Source organism: Fukomys damarensis, unplaced genomic scaffold (assembly GCF_012274545.1).
Source record: "Fukomys damarensis isolate Sample0158 unplaced genomic scaffold, DMR_v1.0_HiC HiC_scaffold_24, whole genome shotgun sequence".
NCBI lineage: Eukaryota > Metazoa > Chordata > Mammalia > Rodentia > Bathyergidae > Fukomys > Fukomys damarensis.
The window spans coordinates 70416754-70438504 of record NW_022900936.1 but is presented as its reverse complement, the minus strand read 5'-3'; positions in this window follow the sequence as shown (position 1 = coordinate 70438504).

Genomic DNA, 21751 nt, shown 5'->3' with positions numbered 1-21751 from the left:
AGAGCAGTTTCACGAACTTAGTTCCAGGCTCATGCTCTACCGCAGCAAGGCCCGGTTTATTTTTCAGGATGGGGTATATATAGGGTAAAACAGAAACCAAAAGTATAAACAGGATGTGGCTGACTGCAAAGGTCACAGAGTTCTACAAAACAAGTATTATGGGCTACATTTGCTAGGCAACAGGTCAGACCACCAGTTGAACTAGCCCGTTGCTATGGGCGACAGCACATCCATGCCGGCGAGGTGACTCAAAGTTCAATTATGGCTGTGCCTATGTCAAGGCTCACCATAAAGGCTCACCATGCACACCTTGTCATTCATCCTATCGACTGGGTAAATACAAAGATTGCTTCCTGTATCCCCCAGGTGCAGCTATGAAGATGCACAGCTGGCTACAGAATTACAGTAGAAAAGTATGGAATGGGTTGTTATAACCCAATTTTATACCCTCACTGTTTATTGCCTTGTAGTGTGTAGATCTTACCGCACTAAAATAAAGGTTTCAACAAAGCTGCTTCCTTCTGGAGCTCTAGGGGAGAATCTGCCTCCTTTGAGTTTCTTGAGCTCCTGTATTTCTTATTTTGTGGCCTTTTCTCCACCATGAAGAGCCAGCAGTGCAGCATCTTCACCTCTGTTTCTGTTTCTGACTCTGACTCTCTATTTACATCTCTTCTTCAATTACAAGGACACTTGTGACTGCACAGCGCCACCCAGATAATCCCTGAAAATTTTGATGTCCATCAATCAGCACCCTCCCCTGACTCCATCTAAAAGAGCAACTAAATCTCCATCTCATTCCCTGGACTTTTTTCTTTCAGGGTACTAGCCACCTCCTTCTGTTCACATTCCACTGCCTATGTTTCCATTTGTCTCTTCTATCAAGTGTGGACTCCACAAGGGCAGAGTCTTTGCTGTCTTACTCATTGCTGGACCACAGGGCCCTGAAACAGTGCCTGGCCATAGCGGCAGCTATGTTGTATTGTTGACACAATTGCAAACATGTGTCCTGAAAGCTTGCATACCTGGGAGAGGTGGATTCCATTAGGCTATGAATTTTTTAAGGCCGTGCTTGTGTTATATGAAACAACTTCATATACTTGGTGGTAGGTTCAGCTTAATTAAAGATAGAGCTCAGAAGCCAAGGGATACTTGCTACTGAGGCCTTGGAGTGGGACCTTCAAAGATGGACTATTCTGGGAAATCATAGCGAGCACTGGCCCTTAGAGAGCACTGCCATTTTTTTATAACCTAGAGCGAGTAATTTGACTTCTGCCAACCTTTGGCTTCCTTTCTCTAGAATTAAGACAATAATAGAATTTGCTTCTTAGAATTTAATTGAGATATTTCCTGGGAAGTTGGCAGAACACAGTAACAGTCGATATGCATTGTCATGCAGGCAGAGTGGTGACAAGTATTTACAGAGTCTCAGTTTCCTCTTCTAATGAATGGGAATGAGGAATCCAGCCTATGGACCTCCTTGAGGTTGATTTTGAAGGCCTTCCAAGCTAATGGACTTGGATGTGCTGTGAGGAGGAACAAAGGAGGACAAAGGCTGGAGGTTGTCATGATCTACCTCTTTTTAAAGGGTGTTTGGCTCCCCACAGACTCTGAATTATGCAGGCTTGGAGAAGCCTGGCTCTGCTGCTGAGGATCATTTCTCCCTGCCTGGACCTCATCTGGATGAAAGTGGTGCCTGTGCCCTCTCTGGATGGGTGGGCAGCTTCCAAAGGGGGCTGTACTCTGTGCGGCTGCCTCCAGGCCAGCCAGGGCCCTGGCACAGTGCTGCCAGCCTAGAAGGGCAAGATGAAGGTAAGACTGATGAGAAAATAGGCTTTCTGTGCTACTTTCTGTCCTGGGGGATAGTCTGGTAGGTAGTGGCAGCTGCTCCTCTGAGTTGCAAGGCCACTTAATAATCTTTTTTATTAAGTCAGAACTACAAGAAGGTTTTTAGAAGCAAGAAAGCTGAGTGAACCTGGGGCAGCTCTTTGCCTATGGGCGGGGTAGGCATGGGATCGTTCCTATTTCTCTTGGTGCTGAAATTTAGTTCATGTACATTAAAATTAGAGTTCAGGCTACATCTAGTTCAGGCTAGAGTTAGTTTAATAAGGTTAAGCATTCTTCCCCAAAGGCAGTCCAGCAGGAGGAATGTGAGCTGGGTTTGGAACTAGCAGCAACCACACATTATGTCTGGCCTGTGGGTGTTTTGTGAGTCCCAGAAGTCCCTAAAAATTCAGGAAAAGGAAATGTATTCGACCTCCAACATGACTATAGAAATACATTAACTGCATCTTTCTTTTAAGAATCCCATATGTATAGGGTCAGAGATAAGGAAGAAAGAACTCTCCTAATGTCGCCTGCTGCAGAGCCCCCTGCAAACATTTAATAGAACATTATTGACTGGCTGTGCTGGTCTCTTGAATACACATTCTCTCTTAATCCTCACAGTGTCCTCTCAAGGAAGGTATCCATGTCATCTTGCTATAGTTGAGGGAACTTTCCCATTTCTCCTTCTGACAAGTTGGATACACTATCAGTCCTGGTACTTCTGTGTATGCGGCAGATACTGGCCCATTAGTTACTCATTCAACATGAAGTGTGCACCTTCTGTGTACAAGGTACAGGGTTACCACAGTGAGTGCATTGCTATCTGGTTTCTCCTTTTCATAGCCACCATTAATCAAAGCCCACACCAACATAAGTAAAAAACCACACCTTTGGAAAATATGGAGAAGGAGACTTCTGTAGTTTGATAGCTGGTTCTGATGGAGTTAGGAGGATGTGAGAGATTTGCCTCCTCCTCCAAGGAGACTTGAGCAGGAGGTTAATTGCCTGGAAGTTGGGGGCAGTGAAGCTCAGAGAACTTATCAAGTGCAAGTTTTAAAAAGGATGGCCTGGGCTACACGAGGGTAGCGGAGGACATTGACCACTGTATGTACACAGGATGTACCACAAATGTACCACTGGATGTACTGCAGGATGTACCACAGATGTACCACTGTATGTACCACAGATGTCCCACTGGATGTACCGCAGGATGTATCACTGCATGGGCCAATTTATAAAGTAACTGCTGTATGCAGTGCAGGGGCAGGAGACAACTGTTGCAGTCATCCAAGGAATATGTGGGTGGCAGCTTGGACTACAGCGATGACATAGAGATGGAGGGAGCAACTGTCTTCAGCTGACATTTAGGAGGTCAGGTGGACAGCATGAAGGAACTCTGGGTTCAGAGCGGCTGTGCACCCATGCATACACTTGTGAGAAGACTACCACAGTCAAGCTAATGAACGAATCCACCACCTTGCCTGGTTACCATCTTCCATGTGTGTGGTGAACACACTAAAGAGGATCCAATCCAGTATGCTGCAAAGAAGAGCCCCAAAATGTACTCATCTCCTAACAGGAAGTCTGTGCCCTTTGACAAACTCCATCACCCTCCCCTGGCCCTTAGCCCTGGCAACCACTGTTCTACTCTGTTTTTATGAGTTTGGCTTTTATGTTTAGATTTCATGCAAGTGGCATCAGACTGTATTGCATTTCTCTGTCTGGCTTATTTCACTGAGAATAATGTCTCCAGGTTTGTCCATGGTGTTGTAGATGGCAAGATTTCCTTTTCATTTCATTAAGAGTTTGACTGACATTCACCAAGTGTGTGTATATCACAGTTTCTTTACCCATCCACTGATGGACATATAGGTTGTTTCTGAGCTTGGCTATTGTGAACAGTGCTCCAATGTACATGCAAGTGTATCTCTTCCAGATATTTTGGATATACACCCATATGAATGGTAGTTCCATTTTAATTTTTTTGAAGACTCTCTATACTGTTTTCCATAATGACTCTAGTAATTTACATTCTCAACAACAATGTACAAGGATTCTTATTTCTCCACACTTTTGCCAACACCTAGTATTTATCGTCTTTTTGCTAAGTCATCCTCATAGGCAAAGTGATACATCATGGTTTTGATTTGCATTTCCCTTGTGGTGAGTGGTGCTGAGTTCCTTTCCCTATACCTGAGGGTTGTTTGTATGTCTTCTTTGGGAAAATATCTATTCAGGTCCTTTGCTCACTTTTAAATTAAGTTATCTGGTGCTTCCTTTGGCTGTAGAGTTGTAGGAGTTTCTTAGCCTGATATTAACCTTTGATGAAATGTAGTTTGCAAATATTTATTCTATTCTGTATGTTGCCTCTTTCTTCTGTGCACTGCTTCCCTCACTGTGCAGATCTGTTAGTCTGTGGCAGCCCCATTGGCTTGGTTTTGCTTTTGTGGCCTGTGCTTTTAGTGTCACAGTCAAAAACTCATCACCACAGCCAATGTCAAGGGGATTTCCCCCTATATTTTTTTTGTAGGAGTCTTACAATTTCAAGTCTTGCCCTGAAATCTTTAATTCATTTCCACTTATTTTCCATTTATGGTATAAGGGTCAGCTGTCCACTTCTGCATGTGGGTATATGAGTTTTCCAGCACTGTTTATTGGGAAGATTTTCCTCCTGTGTGTTCTTGGCACCTTTATAAAGCTGTGAGCATGTGAGCATGTGAAGCTCCTTTCTGGGCTCTCTACTCCATCCCACATGTCTGCTTTTATGCTATTACTGTGTATTTGTCTTCTTTTATTGCTATAGCTTTGTGATATGTCTGAAATCATAAAAGGTGAAGATACAGCTTTGTTTTTGCTCAATTGCTTTGGCCATTCAGTCTTTTGCAGTTCTATTTGAATTTTAGGGTCCTTTTTTCTATTTCTATGAAAAATGCCATTGGAAGTGTGTGTGTGTGTGTGTGTGTGTGTGTGTGTGTGTGTGTGTGTGCGGTACTGGTGAGCAAACCTGCCAATGATCTGTGTTCCCAGTATCTTTTGTTGTTTGTTTATTGCTTTAAGACAGGATCATGCTAAGATGCTCAGGTGGGACTAGAACTGCAATCCTTCTGTCACTCTCCCAAAGTGTTGGGATTACAAGTGTGCATCACCATGCCCAGGTTGGAATTCTGATAGGGACTGCTTTGAATCTGTGGATTACTTTGGGTAGTATCTTAGTCACTTTCTCCATCTTGGGGACACTATATCTAACACTCACAACTTAAAGGAGCAGTGGTTTAGTTTGGCTCACATTTTAGTCTGTGGTTGGCTGGAGAAGGGCCTGATGGAGGAAAAGGTACTCAACCCATGGCAGCCAGGAAGATGCACCCTTTCAGGTCATTCCACCAGCACCTGCATTTTCTGACCAGGCCTGCACTCACCACCAATGCATGCAGTGTCCACAATCCAATCGCCTTCCACAGCCTGGCCTCTGAACACAGGAGCCTTTAAAGAAACATCCTGGATCTAAACCATAACAGATAGTGTGGTCAATTTAAGAAATTAAGTGTAGATCTTTCACCTCCTTTGTTAAATGTATTCCTAAGTATCTTACCACTTTTTGTGCTTTGTAAATGAGATTGTTCTCTTAATTTATTTTTTGAGTAACTTGGTAGTATAGAGAAATGAAAAATTTTAATGTTAATTTTGTAACCTAGAACTTTATTGAATTATCAGCTATAGTAGTTTTTTGGTGGACTTTAAAATAGATTATGTCAACTACAAAGAAACACAATTTAACTCCTTTCTCTTTCAGTGAATGCCTTTTATTTCTTACCTAGTTGTTCTGGCTAGGATTAGAAGTAGCACTAGGAATAGAAGTAATGAGGGTGGGGATCCTGCTTATTCCTACTATTCATTATCTCAGCTATTCACTATTGAGTATGACACTAGCTGTAGTTTTATCATGTGTGTCTTTTATTACCTGAGGTACATTCATTGTACATATATTTAATTTGTTGATTTTTTTGTCATGAAAAGATATTGAATTTTCCCAATGTTTTTTCTGTGTGCACTGAGATGCTCACAAGAATTTTTCAAAAATGAAACCTGTGGAGGTTTAATCTGATAATGCACTATGTACTACATTTAAATAACATGGTCCAAAGACTTGGACGTATCTTGAACTCCAGACCTCTTGTGAATCTCTTCTAGTTTCTGGGCAAATGGGACAACTTTTGGAACCTTGGTCATTAGGGCTGGCTCTGAGACAAGATCTGTTCCAGGACCCACAGTTAGGTTCACTGATGGTGGGCCTTTTCCAGGTGTCTGTACATTTGCCTTCTGTCCAGCCACTGGGCAGCCCATGGATAGGCAGGACTGGCCCAAAACTGCAGTGGAGAGAGACTGGAATTGTTCAGAGGGCTGCATCAGCTAGGTCCGTGTTCTCTGGACCTGCTCCCATTGTTATGGAAAGAATTGGCAAGTGACACACACATAGAGATGAACTGAATGGAAATAAAGTAACAAAAAGTTTATTTTGTCAAGAAAAGGTCAATAGCACTAAGAGCAGTGCCAGTGATTAACCTCGTACTGGGTTGCAGCTTCCCCTTCTATAGGTTTTACAGCTATGATCTCATTCAGGTGGTTACATTTCATTTCCTCAATTCACATTACCCATGTACAAATTACAGTAACAAGACAGTTAACTTTAACCCAGATGTAACAGTTCCTTGTAGTTAGGGAGTTTACATTAAGATTCCTCTAGCTATCTGTTCTAGTGCACAGGAAGGGAGTGTTCAAGGTAAGGGATGAGGCCAGATGTCCCACTTCATGGTCAATGCCTCCGGTGTTTGTTAATTTTGAACTAAACAAAGCAGATTGCTGTTAGAGACAGGAGAAGTCATATTACATTTTCCTAACATTTTGTAAGTTTTTATTTAACTTATTTATTTGGGGGGTGTTGAGACAGGGTCTCACTATGCATTTAAGACTGACCTGGAACTCACTATGTAGCCCAGGCTGGTCTCAAACTCACAGAGATTCTCCTGCCTCATCCTCCGGAGTGCTGGGATTACAGGTGTGAGCCACCATATCTGGCTTTGTAAATTTTTAGATTATTTACAAAAGTTCTCTGTATCATTCCTTCCTTTGTTTTGGGGGTAACTCCTTACCCCTCATTGAATTCATACCTATTATATCTAATGGGTAGCTGAGTAAGGGGTACTTAGTAAGCTTTATTGGCTCTAAGGACAGGTAATATTCATTGATGTAAGTTTCTTTATGCCTGTAAGTACAAACCTTTTATAACAAACTTGAAACCAATAAGAAAACATACATATCTCCTTGATAAATCACTTCTGCACACCTTCTCAATGTACATAGACCTTCTAGTCTTGTATATCTCTCTTTATCCTTCTAGCAAAATGAACATACAAAATCCTTTCATATCAAAAGTATATCTCTTCTACTTATAGCTTTCTTAATATTTTTCCTCCGCTGTCTCACTTACTATAAAACTTCTATATATAAAACAAACTTGTGTACAGCTGTTAAAATTTTAGTGTCCCTTTTTTTCTTCTGTTTTTAGATTGTTACATTTTAACATTTGTTTTTTTTTTCTTTTGGTCTTGATTCTCATTTTTTCCCCTTGTCCCTGCCCTCCCTTCACCCCCTCCTCCCCTCCCCATTTACAAACACTTTATTTCCATTTTTTTCATTTTCTCATATTTTTTTCCTCTCCCTTATTACCTTTCCTCCACCCTTCCCACTTTCCCTACACCTTTAGCCCTTTACTTCCTATTTCACATTATTAATTATCTCATTAGGATCTTGTGTACTATTATAGTTTTTCACACCAGAGAAACCATTCGGTATTTCAGTTAAAGAAATCTCTGTATGAACATTAAAAATAGGGAATCCTAAAATAAAACTAAAAAGGAAAGTAAAAGAGAAAAGGCAATGATGTAAAATTAAAATAATCCTTAATTCTGAAGATGAAAATGGTCCCTGAACATATTTAAATTGCTTCTTGCTCTTCTAGTCTTATATTATTCTTTTTTTTCATTATTTAGAGAATACTTTATTAGTTTCTGTAATCAAACCCATATAGATATGACCTTACATATTTAATACAGTGCATTACCCCTGTACAAATGGAAAAAATTAACATTTCTAGACCAATATGGCTGTTAATTTCTGTACAATGCCAACTCAACACAGTAAATTGGGATAACTTTTTTCAAAGTTGACAGCACAATTAAAGTTTCCAAAAATTCAAATTATATATGTGTGTGTATGTGTGTATATATATATTTATATAAAAAGACCAATAATAGCAGTATGTTATGCATCAGTAGCAGCAACAGCTTTTCCAGGTTCTGCAGTCATCTGAACAAAATTATAGACATTCAGAACACTCCATTAAAAAAATAAAAACAAAGAAAAGAATAATACCCAGAAAACAGCAAAGTTCTGTTGCTGTTGTGGTATCTGGCACCATATTTTTTATTAGCATCTTAATCATCATCTGGAAAGAGAACATTCTAGAGTAACATCATTAAAAATAGCTCTGATAAAGCACAGTCACTACTATGTATCATAAAACAGGTATAAGATATTTTACATTCACATATGTATGATCCAGTACTGTCCTACATCTATAATACTAGAATTAGTTTGGTTTGAAATTTACTTTGTCTGCAAATAAGATTGCTACCCCTGCTTTTTTTCTGGGCTCCTGTCACATGGAGAATTGTTTTCCATCCTTTCACTTTCAGTCTATGGGCTTCTTTTTCACACTAGGTGTGTTTCTTGTATACAACATATTGTTGGAGTTTGCTTCTTAATCCATTCTGCCAGTCTATTTCTCTTGATTGGTGAGTTGAGACCATTGACATTGATGGTTACAACTGATATGTACTGACATATTCTTGACATGTTATTGGCCTTTTGTTGACTCTTTTTACTTTTTCACCTTCTCCTTTTAGTTTCTTGCCTTGCCTATTTGATTTGCTGTGTTGGGCCTCATGGTGTTGTTACCTTCATTGTCTTTTTCTAGGATATTGTTTAGAATTGCTTGTAGCGCTGCTTTGGTATTCATGTAGTTTCTCAGGTGTTCTTTGTCGTGGAAGTATCTTATTTCCCCACCCATTTGAAAGAGAGTTTTGCAGGATACATCAGTCTAGGTTGGAGGTTGTTCTATTTTAGTACTTGAAATATCTCACTCCAGGCTCTCCTTGCCCAAAGGGTTTGTGTTGAAAAATCTGCTGTGATTCTATGGGCTTTCCTTTGCATGTGATTTGTTTCTTTTCTCTTACTGCTTGTAGTATTTTGTTCTTCTGTTGGGTTTCTGGGATCTTGATTATTATATGTCTAGGTGTAGATTTTTTTTATTGTGGCTAGTTGGGGTCCTATACGCCTCACTTATCTGAATGTCAAATTCATTCCCTCTGTTTGGGAAGTTTTCTGTCATTAATTCTGTGAACAGCTTTTTAAAGTCATTTTTATTTTCTCCTGCTACTTCATGGATTCCTATCAGTCTTATGTTATTCTTCTTTGCATCATCTAGTTGTTGGATCAATTTCTCATGCTCCCCTACTGTTTTTAAGAGACCTCTCTTTTCATGGTCACTGACTGCAATCTTATCTTCTATATCTGAGAGCCTATCTTCGCATTCTTTTATTCTGTTGCGTACACTTTCAATAGAGTGTTTAATCTCCTGGATATCTGCTTGAATCTGTTTTATGGATTCCATTTCTTTCCTATGTTGGGCGTTTTTTTTTCCATTTCTTTCTTATGCTGGGCCTTCATGGCTTCTATCATGGTCCTGAGCTCATCTTTTTTTTTTTTTTTTTTTTTTTTTTTTTTTTTTTTTTTTTTGTTTTTTATTTTCATACACTGTACATAATTTGGTTATCTGGGAAATTATTTCTGTTTTGAATTTTTCTGGAGCCTGATTGATCTGTTTTGTTACTTCCTGTGCTTTGAGTTCAGGGTGTCCTGGTGGTTCACTATCGGCCTTTTCATCTTCATTTGCCCTACTGTTTGCCATTGGTGAACTGGAAGTCTGTCTTTGTGTCTTGCTTAAGTGTTTTCTCATTTTTATTTTTGTTGTCGGGCTGTCCTTGGTTTAATCTCTAGTTTATCACCCAAATCTTCCTGATATAGTTGCGCCCTAGCTTCTGTGTCTCTAACAACCCACAGACATTCTCATCTTCATAACATCAGAGAAAGCAGATCATCAAATCAACCACAATCCTTTTTCCCAACTGATACAGTCAGCAACACAATATGATCAAGCACAACTTGGAAACTGACCACCAGTGGTAGTCACTAGTCTATCACCCTTAAACTATTTGAATTAAATTGAAAGGAAGAAGCAGTCCAAAACATGTTTGTAGTGAACAAACTTTTCAATATAGTATCTTTACCATTTAGGATGGGGGCTCAGACAGAGCTAGGACGCAAGACCCCTGATCTCAGTTAGCTGATGGCTGAACCCCATGACACAGACTGAACTTGGGCTGCAAGGCCCAGATTGAGTTCCCCAACTTTCTGAACGGTTGAACTCCACCCTGTTCTACTACAGATTTCCCACACCCTTTCTTTAAAGATGTTCAAAGTTGGAAACTCAGAAAAATACCCTCTATGACCACCTCTGCCTCTACAGAGTGGGACCAAAGACTGGCACAATAAGGAGGTCTGAGAGTGCACTGAGGGGTGTAGGGGAATTGTGGGGGTTCAGGGGCACCCATGTGGCTACCTTTGTGGTGTTGGAGCAATGGCAGCTCCCGGCGGGAAAGGGTATGGCTATCCTTCCCGCAGTGGATCATGGCCCAGGCAGCCCTCCTAGCGCTGGAGTGATGGCAGCTCCTGGTGGGAGAGCTACATTTTAAAATTTGACTGGCTGACAATAGAACAGTATTAACCTGGAGTTCTTCATCAACAGAGTACAGAAAAGAGCAAGTTAACCCTACAATCACAATTTAAGAATTTTCAGTGCACAAGAAAAAAAATTTAAGCACACCAATCAAACATCAACTCAAATTGAAACAAAGATACATTTATCAAATAGTTAAAATGTGTAACTTGATTTCTCTTGTAAAATCTTTTGATGTCTGGTAAAACACAGATGCAGTTTTTCTGGATTTGTTTTGGATTCCAGACTTTTACAGGCAGCATCAGGCTGATAACATAGTGCTGGCCTTGGGGCTCTTAAAGCCTGGAGTGTTTTTTTCTATTTTGCTCTATGTTTTTCAGCACTTTCCTAGCTGTTTTCAATCCATTGAAGATTTATTTTCTCATTTTAGTGCTTTCTAATCTGAGCGCAAGCCCTGTTCCAACCTCTCTAAGTCTGACCATGGTTCTCCATCTGCACCCTTTGGTGCAGTAAGGCCATGCAGTTCTCCTCATGTTTTTGCCCTCTACCTCCTCCACACCTGCGATCTTAGCAACTCAAGTGGAGGGGAAGGGAGCTTGACTTCCTCCAGAGAGGAAGCACTGGGATTTACTTGTTACAACATCACATTTTCCAAGAGAGGCAAGTCCACCTTGTGAAAAACAGCAGACTTGGCAAGCAGTTGTTCTAAGACCAAAACTAAATAGTTCTTACTAGCAGCTGATTGTTGTTGAGCAGCAGCTTTAGTGGCTCCCAGATTGGGTTGTTGAGGCCCCCAAACAGAGCACACAAAGCTCCAAACTGTCAAAGTCTCAGTTAAAAACAAAGGGCAATATCTTTTCTTTTGTCTAGCATTCCTTCTGGAGGCCAAGTCTGGCTTAGTTGAGGCCACAATAACTCAGAAAGCTTCCTGAGAATCTTTTGGTCTTAATTTTACCCTATAATCCCTACAAAGCCCTTATCAAAATTCTGAATCATACACTCAAGAACAGTTGGTTTAGAATTCACATTTCCCATGATCGCTAGATAGTCCCTTGTCCAGTGACACAGGACAAAGAGTGGGTATCTCTCACACACTTGCCAGTCCAGCAGTGGGGTCTCTAAACCACTATCAGTCATGTCAGAACTGTTGGGACACTGTTGTGTTAGTGTTTTGTTTTGTTCGTATTAGATGCTGGCCATGGAATTGCAGAAACAGGCCACATACAAGCTCCATGACTTAGGGAAGGACCTTTACATGTAAATGACCCCTCCCTTTGCCTTGGTGCACAGATGAGGCTACTGGTCGCTTTTGTAGCTCATTCTACTCCTAACCAAATCGCCTTCATACACAGTCACACAAGAAGTTAACATATTCTCTCCCTGTGGCCCCTTAAAAAGCACAATAACAAATTGAGGGCAATTGAAACCCTCACAAATGGCAAAGAGGCCTACACTCTATATTTTGCCCAAATTGAGGATATAAATCCACAGAAATGGCAGAGAAGGGAGGGTAATCAGGCTTCCAATCTGTAATCTGCCCAAACATTCAATTAAGAACCAAAACAAAAGCAAAACAAACTAGGGGTTGCCCAGGAAATCTCACCATTCAGACAGAAGATTTCGCTCACTTGCCTTCCTTCTACTGTCTCTGCTCTGGGTTTGAGTGATCTGCTGCTGGTGAGCTGGCCACCAAGTCCTAGAAAGGGAACCCAGGAAATCTTGGGGATGTGCCTCTTCCCTTCTGAGGAGTCAGACAGCCGCTCTCTCTGGTGGAACTTGGGTCAAAGCCCAACATGGGCTATATCAGTTAACCATTTTCTTCCTGGCCAATGCACTAAATGTTATGGAAGGAATTGGCAAGTGACATGCACATAGAGATGAGCTGAGTGGAAGTAAAATAATAAAAAGCTTATTTTGTCAAGAAAAGACCAATAGCACTAAGAGCAGTGCCAGTGACTGACCTCATACTGGGTTGCAGCTTCCTCTTCTATAGGTTTTACAGCTATGATCTCATTCAGGTGGTTACATTTCATTTCCTCAGTTCACATTACCCATGTACAAAGTACAATAACAAGATAGTTAACTTTAATCCAGATGCACAATTCCTTGAAGTTAGGGAGTTTACCTTAAGACTCATCTAGCTATCTATTCTAGTGCACAGGAAGTGAGTGTTCAAGGTAGGAGGAGGCCAGATGTCCCGCTTCATGTTCAGTGCCTCCAGTGTCTGCTAATTTTGAACTAAACAAAGCAGATTGCTGTTAGAGACAGCAGAAGTCATGTTATGTTTTCCTAACATTTTTTAGGTTTTTAGATTATTTACAAAAGTTCTCTCTATCACTTTTCACTTTGAATATAAAGAACAAATTGAGCCTGACCCGCTGAGCCTGACCATCAGCTCCTGTGCTGTGCTTCTACCCAACAGATACTATGTGTAGGCTCCTGCGCTGCGCTATGGTAGTACCAATCTACTGCATCCAGCCATTCCCCACTCCTCTTTCCTAAAGAGGTGGGACTTTGCAATGACCTTATTGGATGGAATGTGACAGACATGGTGAAATATGACTTCAATGCTAAATCTCTTTTTCTCTTCCCCTTTTTTTCTGGCTCTCTGCTAACTTCTGGAATCCAGTCCCCAGGCAACTCAACACACCCATTCTAATTCAGTGCCTCAGTGAAGGTCCCAGCTAACAGCAAGAATTGACAGCCACCCATCTACATGAGAGACCGAGCTATCCTCAAGAACTTTCCAACCCCAGCCTCTTTGTGACTCTAGCTAAGGTTAAATGAGAAGAGATGAGCTGTCCCTGCCAAATTCTAGCCTAAGTAAGTTTCATGAAGAAAATAGTTACTATTCTTTGCAGACACTATTTTGGGGCAGCTTGTCATGTAGTCCTATTAATGGAAACACACTATCATATCATAATCATCAAAAGAGACACAGAAGCCTGTCCTGGCATTCAAGGTGATACCATTGGTAAGCGGCAGAATCAAGACTGAATCCCAGGCTTGCATGACCCCTCCCTCCAACCTTGATTCCAGGGCACATATCTCTCCCAGGTGAGCCTGTGTGAACCAATTCAGTGAATCACTCTCTGCTCCATCTGCACTTTGTGGAGTCCCTAAAGACAGGAATAAGGTGGCCCCAGGGAGAGCTGGAGTTACAGCCATTTGGAGGGAGGAAAAGGAATGTCCACTCTTCAGCCCCCTGTTCCAAAATTCCAGAAAGCACAGTTCTCAGAGAAAAAGCAGCAGACTAGGAGGGATCAGCAACCTGGTTTGATACCAAATAGCCAGTCCATCTTAGAGAAACTATGAGCCTCAGTTTCTCTACCTGTGAAGCACATGAAGTATGAAGTTTGATCAGGTGACAAAGATGGGATGTTTCCATAGGGGGAATGGGTGTGAGTGTGGACTTGAAATTTAGATCAGGGCTGGGCACCTTCTCTCCTGAGGGAGGGAGGAGAGGAGGCCGACAAGGTGGACTGAGGCATGGGAAGAGTGGACCAAGGATGGGAGTGTGGCTTGTGCTGTGCTAAAGGATGCTTGGCCGGGCATTCTGTCTGCATCTGGAGGCTGAGTGGCCTTAGGTTCATCTCACACACACACACACACACACACACACACACACACACACACATAGTGAGCCAGGTGCATGTCTATCAGGATCCTGTGCCAGAACCCTCTGCTCCCTGGCCCTTGGGCTGGGAGGAAAGTAACTGGGCCAGCTCTTGGGTGCTGTGCATGGGGGAAGAGTCCTCACATGCTAACCATCCCAGACCATAGGCCTCCCAAGCCACCCTTCCCCATTTGCTGCAGTTTTCTTGCAAGGGACCTGTTTCTTGGGGTGGACACAATAAAGGAACTGTTTCTGAGATGCTGTGAGCTCAGGGTAGGGAGACAAGAGTTCTCTCCCCAGCCTTCAGAGATTCAGCCTGCCGGAAGTTCTACACCATCCTGCATGGCTTTACACCTCTGCCTTCTCCCTGCTCCACCCAAATGGTCAGAGCCACTGCAAATGTTCAAGCCTGAGCAGGCTGAGGACTTCTGGGGAGCACTAAAAGGGCATTTCCCCACCTCTCCAGCACCCTTAGAGATAGCTCTTCTCAGAGCACACAGTGGGCCAAGCAGGAAGCAGAGGCCAGAGATACCTGGTTGGTTGGTGAGGAGGTTTTGTGGAAGGAGATTCTCTGTTCACATTTCAAAAATGTGAAATGTCAGAAAGCAGTTCCTACAAATAAATATTTGTATCACCCCACATCCTCCACCTAAGGGTAATTGCTGTTCCTTTGTTTGGAACATCCCCTTTTGACCATTCTCTGGTGTGTTTATAAAATAGCAGCATTGCATATGTCACTTTCTGTGGCTTCCCTCTTCTTTCCCTCCCCTTCTTGCCCACCTCCTGGCACACAGACTTCCATGTTAGTTCAAACAGATCCATCCCATCATTTTACCTTCTAGATAATGTTTTACCTTTTACAAATAATAAACACTCAGGTTCTACTGTTTCCCTTGGTTGGCAACAATGCTGGAAAAGTGAACATCTGTCTTCATAGCCCTTTGTCTTTTTTCCCCAATTATTTCCCTGAGTTACATCACTAGGAAGGGTTCATCGCTGGGTCAAAAATGTGCACATGTTTCAGGCTTTTCATGCCTACTGCTGAATTCCTTTCTTTGAAGGCTATTTCAAAACGTGTTCTCGACAGGATTGTTAGAGAGCGCCAGCTTCCCCCAAGGTATCCTTTCTCCTTTTTGCCAGTCTGGTAGGTGAAAAATGATATTTCAGTTGTTTAAAGCTTGCTGTCAGTCAGCAGCAGGCTTTACCCCTTCCTGCATACACCACCCTTATTCCTTCTGCCAGTGTGAGCCCTGGGGAGTCTCTCAGTCTACTCTGTGCTCCCTGCTCTGCTGTGTGTGATTTGCTGCCCAGTCTTAGAGAAGCATAGAAAGTTGGAGCTGGAAGGGAACCTGGAAATTGCCCCATATCCTTGCTTTAAGGGAGGAAACTGGCCTGGCGAGGCATTGGGCCACCTGTCCACAGTCACACAGGGCAGCACATGCACAGCAGAATTGTGACTCCACAGGTGGGGGTTCCGAGATTTCTGTTTGCTCTGATTTCCTCACCTAGCTTAGGAGCACTGGTTGGTTAGGTTCAACTTCACACTAATACGCAGCTTCTCTGGGTAACAGGAGGGGCTTGAGTACTTAAGGAATGGATGTTAATGTGAAACAGATTAGAAGAAATTGCGTGTTCTGTCAAAGTGTGCTCGATAACAGGAAGAAAGGCAGCTTTCCACTGGGTAGAAATGTCTTTCTTTTAATGAAACAGATGAGTCAGTGGGCTGGGGAATTGGTGGGGAAGGCAAGATAGGGCAGCCTGGGGCCTCAGCATGTTTTTCTGGTGATGCCAGGTCCTTGGAATTCCCCTTAGGTTGTGTCCTCCTCCAACGATGGCCTGATAGGATCTGACCTGATAGTATCAAGGAAGGAGCTCCTGAGAGCCGTGAGCTCAGTTTTCTTGGGTTGTTCTTGGGTGAACGGAGCCTGGCCTCTCAAATAGACTGGCTCAGGTCACCACTGTTACTCATGCATCTTCTCCCTCTGCTCTACCCAACAGCACCTCCGGCTTTGGTCCCCAGAACAGTGTCAGTGCTGCTCAGGCCTTTCCTGACTTGGGAGATAGCTGGGTCCTGGGAAAGACTGAAGCTTCCATCCAGTTTCACTTCCGCTGCGACAGTGCCTTGGACGGGTAGCCTGTCCTTGCCCTGCAGTCTTGGCATCGCCATGTTCAGACTGCACTGCTGCTACAGAGCACCCACACAGCCCCTGCATTGCTTTGCTGGTGCCCATGAAGAGGGAAAGCGTGAGTGATTACAGCTCACGTTGCACTGTCACTTCCAATCCATGAAGCTTCCCAGCAAAGCCTCTCACCTCTCCTGCCAGCCTGTGGGGTTTGTGCCTCTTGAGCCACTATGTGGCATGGACAAGGGTCTTCCCCTCACTGAACCTCAGTTCCCCAACTGGAAAACAAACATAATCCCAGTTGCTTTGCTGGTAATGAGAATATCAATCACTTAAATCACTCTCAGCTCCTCCAGGCCCCCCTTCTCCAGAAGAAACAACAAATTCCAGAGATTCTGATTCTCAATAGATCCTTTCTTCTGCAAAACAACAGGCCATTTTTACTCCAATCTCAGTTACTCCTGAAGAAAGCTTTTCTCTTAAATTATACGCTAACCTCAGCCAACAGTGTCTACATGTGCACAATGCATTTATTTAAGTCAGCACCTTCACAGAAGTTGTGTTGTCACTTTCATTGTCAGTTAACCACATGTTTTGGATTTTAAATCCTCCTGCTTTCTCTCTGTCATTGTCTGGGAAGGACAGCACATGAGTATGAATAACACACATCTCCCCAGGAGCCCTCCTGCAGCTTGATTTCCACAAAAATGTTCCAGGAAGAAAGGTTGTAACCCCGGGGATTAATTTATTAAGGGATGTTCTTAGACTGAGAGGTGGATATGGTGGGAACAATGATGGAGACACAAATAAAGGACTAACATTTGGATGCTTGAGGCTGAATGGAGGAGCCTGCGCACATTAACGTTGAAAGTGGAATCTCGTCACCCTCAGAAGCTCCGAAACTTGTTCACTCTCACAGGGCCCTGGGGCCAGAAAGAGTTTCTCTGAAGAGGTAAAGAGCATTTCCTTACCTGGCCCATCAACGCACACGCACATGCACATGCACATGTGCACAGAGTTTGTCTAGCCGAATTGAAAAGACACATATGCTCCCTCTAGGAAGATGAACAGTGCAGGGTGATGATCTGAGACAATGCCCTTGTCATGGGATGTCCTAGAGTGGGGATCCTTACACAGCACCCAACTGTTTGCAAAGTCCTCCTCCTGTGCAGGAAGCCTCGTTCACTAACACAATCCCAGGAGCTCAGCACTGGGGAAACTGAGTCTCGGGCTCAGTAACTTGGCCAGCTCTCTCTAACATGAAAACATGTTTTTCCTTCTTTTTCAACCCTCCAAAGAGCACAGGAATGGAAACAGAGGCTGAGAAGGTGTCCATGAGGTGGTGGGCTGGAGGAAGTGTGTGAGGTAGGGCTGCATGTGGGCTCAGCTCCACCTCCTGGCAGCCCCTCCCCTCAATGCCCTGCAGAGAAGAGAAGACCAGGGTTGAGTTTGCCAGCATGAGGTCATTGCTCTAGCATATTCTCAGCCCATGCACGAGTGTGTTACCCCTCCTGGAGTTAGAGCCCAGGCAGAGATGTAGAGATTATGTGGGGGGACATCGTGGAGGGAGGGGGGGTGTTTATGACTCATTTTCACCTGACCTCAGCACAAGGCTCCTGAGCTGGGATCCGTGTGTAAATGATGTTTCCAAGATGCTAACCCTCAGCACTCAGCTCCTAGAGGTAGGAACAAGTCCTGCAGGGGTCACCTCCCAGGCAGCCTGGCCCTGATCTGGAGAGAGCAAAGCTGCCAAGGGAGTGTTTGCTAATTTCCCCTTCTTTTCCATCCTTACATATTTGACACATATGGGAGAGATTTTGATCCACAGCATCCTTGGCCTTCTGCATACAGGTGTATATAACCCTGGCCCTATCCTCAAGATGCCTAGCCACTCAGGCGGATATGTAAACAGTGGCTCCTAAGGCTCCCTGCATGGTAGCTCATTTCATGTGTCAACATACCCAGGCCTTGGTTTGTGGTCAAACACTGTTCTGGATGTTTCTATGAGGGTATGGGGTTGAGATGAACATCTAAGTGGCCAGGCTTTGAGTAAAGGGTGGGCCTCGTCCAATCAGGGGAAGGCCTGTACTAAATAGAAAAAAAAGGGACCTCCCCTAAGCAAGAGGGACGCTGCAGCTGTGTCCTTTTGACTTGAACTTCAGTATCAGCTCTTCTTTGGTCTCCAGACTATCAGCCCACTCCACAGCTCTGGGGCTTTCTAGACTCTGTGACAGGTGAACCAGTTCCTTGATGTTTAACATTTAACTTTTCTCTGTATGCATGTCCTAAAGGTTCTGTTGCTTGGGAGGACCCTGACTAATATAACCTCCAGTGATGTCCCCTAGTCCTGCAGCATTCCTTGCCTGGACCGCCAAGTTTCCCGATGTCAGCAGCACCTCCTATCGTCCCTGTGCCACCAGGTTCTCCAAGGAAGCCAGGTTGTTCTGCTGTAGACCTCCCTCCATACCACTGTCCCCAAACCTCTGCTGCCCAGGCACTTGACGACTGATTTCTAGCATACTTTCTCCCAGACGAAGTCAATGGGAATGAAATAGAAATGAGAAAGAACTCAATTTCTTCCCCTCATTCCTCAGAGCCACTCAATATTAAATTTACATCTTAGAAAATATTTATTTCCATATTCAGGGGAACATCGAGTTACGGAGTATAATCCAGTCTTTCTTATAGGGCTCCAATAAATATTTATTAACTGTTGCTGATGTGCCAGGCACCAAGCGATTCCTCCCAGCCACAGCACAGTTAGTCCCTTCCACCAAAATGACACACCTCCAACCTGCACCAATCTCTGGGGCTTTCTTCGTTGCCTTCTGGAAAACTCATTCTGAAGCCTCAAAATCCAGCTGCCATCTTTGTAAAACTCGAGCCCTCAAGCCCTGGTTCAGCCCTCAGCACTTCGTTCCCTCGCTGTGTTTATGTTTGCCATTGTCACTGTCAAAGTATGTGTTCTGCACCATGGCAGGAGAGGGGTGGGAGTGTGTCCCACTCACCATTAAGAGCTTTGTGGGGGGTGGCTCTCAGTACCATCCATTTCATCTCGTTTCTGCACACACTGAAATATAAAACAACAGAGATGAAATGGGGTCTCACTGCCAATGTTTTTCTTCAGAGGAAAGCTAAATTAGGGAACTTGGCTTTTGCCTGAGACCCAATGATCCCTCTAAGTGAAGTCAGCAGATAGACATTCTCACCTGCCACACCAAGACTGTGTAGGCCGGGCACAGGGTAGAACAGCTGGTGCCTGGAGAAATGGCTCAGGTAACTTGCACCCTTCCAGGAAGAAAGTGGGCTGGGCTTCACAAGCTCAGTGTTTTCCTTCCCAGATGTACTAATCAGGAGTTCTCAGGGAAAGTGATTCCTTATCCAGCCCCTGACTGGGGCTAGGCTGTTTTACCTTCGAAAATGAAGCTCTTGGCCAATGTAGGTAACACGACTTTAGAAAACCAGAAGATGAGGCCTCAGGCATCAGCAATCCGGCTGGCCCTCTCATTTCCCATAGGGGGAAACTGAGGCCCAAGGGGAAGAAGGGATCTGCCAGACACTTAATTCTCACCTGAACATTCTGGACCATTAATCTGTAATTTGTGTGACAGACACTATTAATAATATTGTGACACAAATACCAAGGGCAAGAAAAAGACTACTTTTGCTTCCTGCCACCTGGCCATGCTGCCAGAATACCACGTCTGCCCAGGATGCTCATTCAGGCACTGTACAGCTCTGCCCAAGATATCTGTGCGGGAAGCACCATCTCTGGCCAACTCAGTTCTCTCCACATAATTAAAAGAGGGAGAAGTGAAATGTCAGGAGGACGTGTGCATTTAATAAAATAGCCCTGTTCATTTTTCAATTGTGGCCTTTTCCCCCCTGCCTAAATTCTTGGCCACTTTAAGTTACTTTAAAAAGGAAAAAAAAAGTATTTTTAGAAAAGGAGCAAGGAAGCAAGAAGCAATTTCTAACATTTCATTTTGCTTTGCCATTATTTGAGATTTTAATTTTGAAGAATGGCAGGGAAGCCAAACTGTCTTTGGGTCCACAGATGAATAGAATCACTTTTAATAAAGATAGATTATTCGGGAGGGGCTTGAGATTTCTACCTAAAAACGTAAGGGATGCAGATTCTCCCCAGTGATCCTTGAAATAGCAACCGACCTCAGTTCGAGAACTATCAGTTAAATGCTTTGGTAACTTCATCATCAGCACTGTTTCTTGAGCATCCGATTTCTTTGAGAGGTTCAGGAGCTTCTAAACCAATAAAGGAAGAAACAAGGCGGGTTATTTACGAGTTCCTTCCCCTGGCGGTTTTAAACCGCTGCAAAATAAGCTTGTGCCTTGCATTTCTGAGTTCGGCACCTGCCGGCCTCTGGCTCTGCTGAGCACGCCCCCCGGCGGGTTCCTGAGGCAGTGCACCCCAGGCGGGAGGCAGAAAGCGGCAGCTCTTCCCTGGGCTTCTGTTCCCACCCAACCGCGAGCAAAGCTGCAGGCAAGGGCAGTCCAACCGAGGTTCCCGAGCCGAGACCCTGCATACCGACCCGCTGCATCCCAATCCGGCCGGGCGCGAAGGCATCTTTGGGTCATCAGAGGCTGTGCAACTTCCCCAGAAGCGAACTTTAGTCCAACCTGTGGGGTCGGTGCAGGTACCAGGGTCTTGCACGTGGGTGGAAAGGCTGGAGAGGGCTGGTGACAGCTCGGGAGTAAGAGGTAGAGCTCTGGGCTGCCTGGTTGCCGGCCTCGGAGGACCCTCGAGGGGTGTGGGCCAGGGCCCTGCGGTCAGCGGCTGGGAATCCTGGGACTGGCTTGGAGGCGGGGTCCCCAGGGAGGGCTCTAGGCGAGCCGGTTTGGAAGTTGGGGGATTGCGGGGGCGGGTAGCCCCTCCAGGGGTGTCTCAGGGTGGAGATCCCCAGAGAGAGGCTGGCCGGTGGTCCCGCGGGAGCTGGCCAGCCCAGGGTGCTGGGAGTGGCGGTGCAGGGGGTCCTAGTCCCTGGGGCAGCTGGCTGGCTGGGTCTGGTTGGAGGAGGAAAGCGGTGAGTGCTGATCCTCCCTTGGCCCTCAGGGATAGCTGAGCCCCTCACGGAACTGGCGCTCAGGTAGAGGATTCCTGCCCTCTTGCAGTGGCTCAGGGGAGGACTTGGGGGCGACTGGCGGTAGTGCCTGGGATGTCCGACGATTTGGGGTTCCCAGGAAGCACGTCCCGGTCCCGGGAGTGTCAGATGAGGCACGGTCCAGGTTCTATCTCACGGCTCTGTTTTCTGTTCCAGGCTTGGGCCGGGCCGGGCCGGCGCTCCAGGACAGCCCAGCACTGAGGCCTGGGTTTCT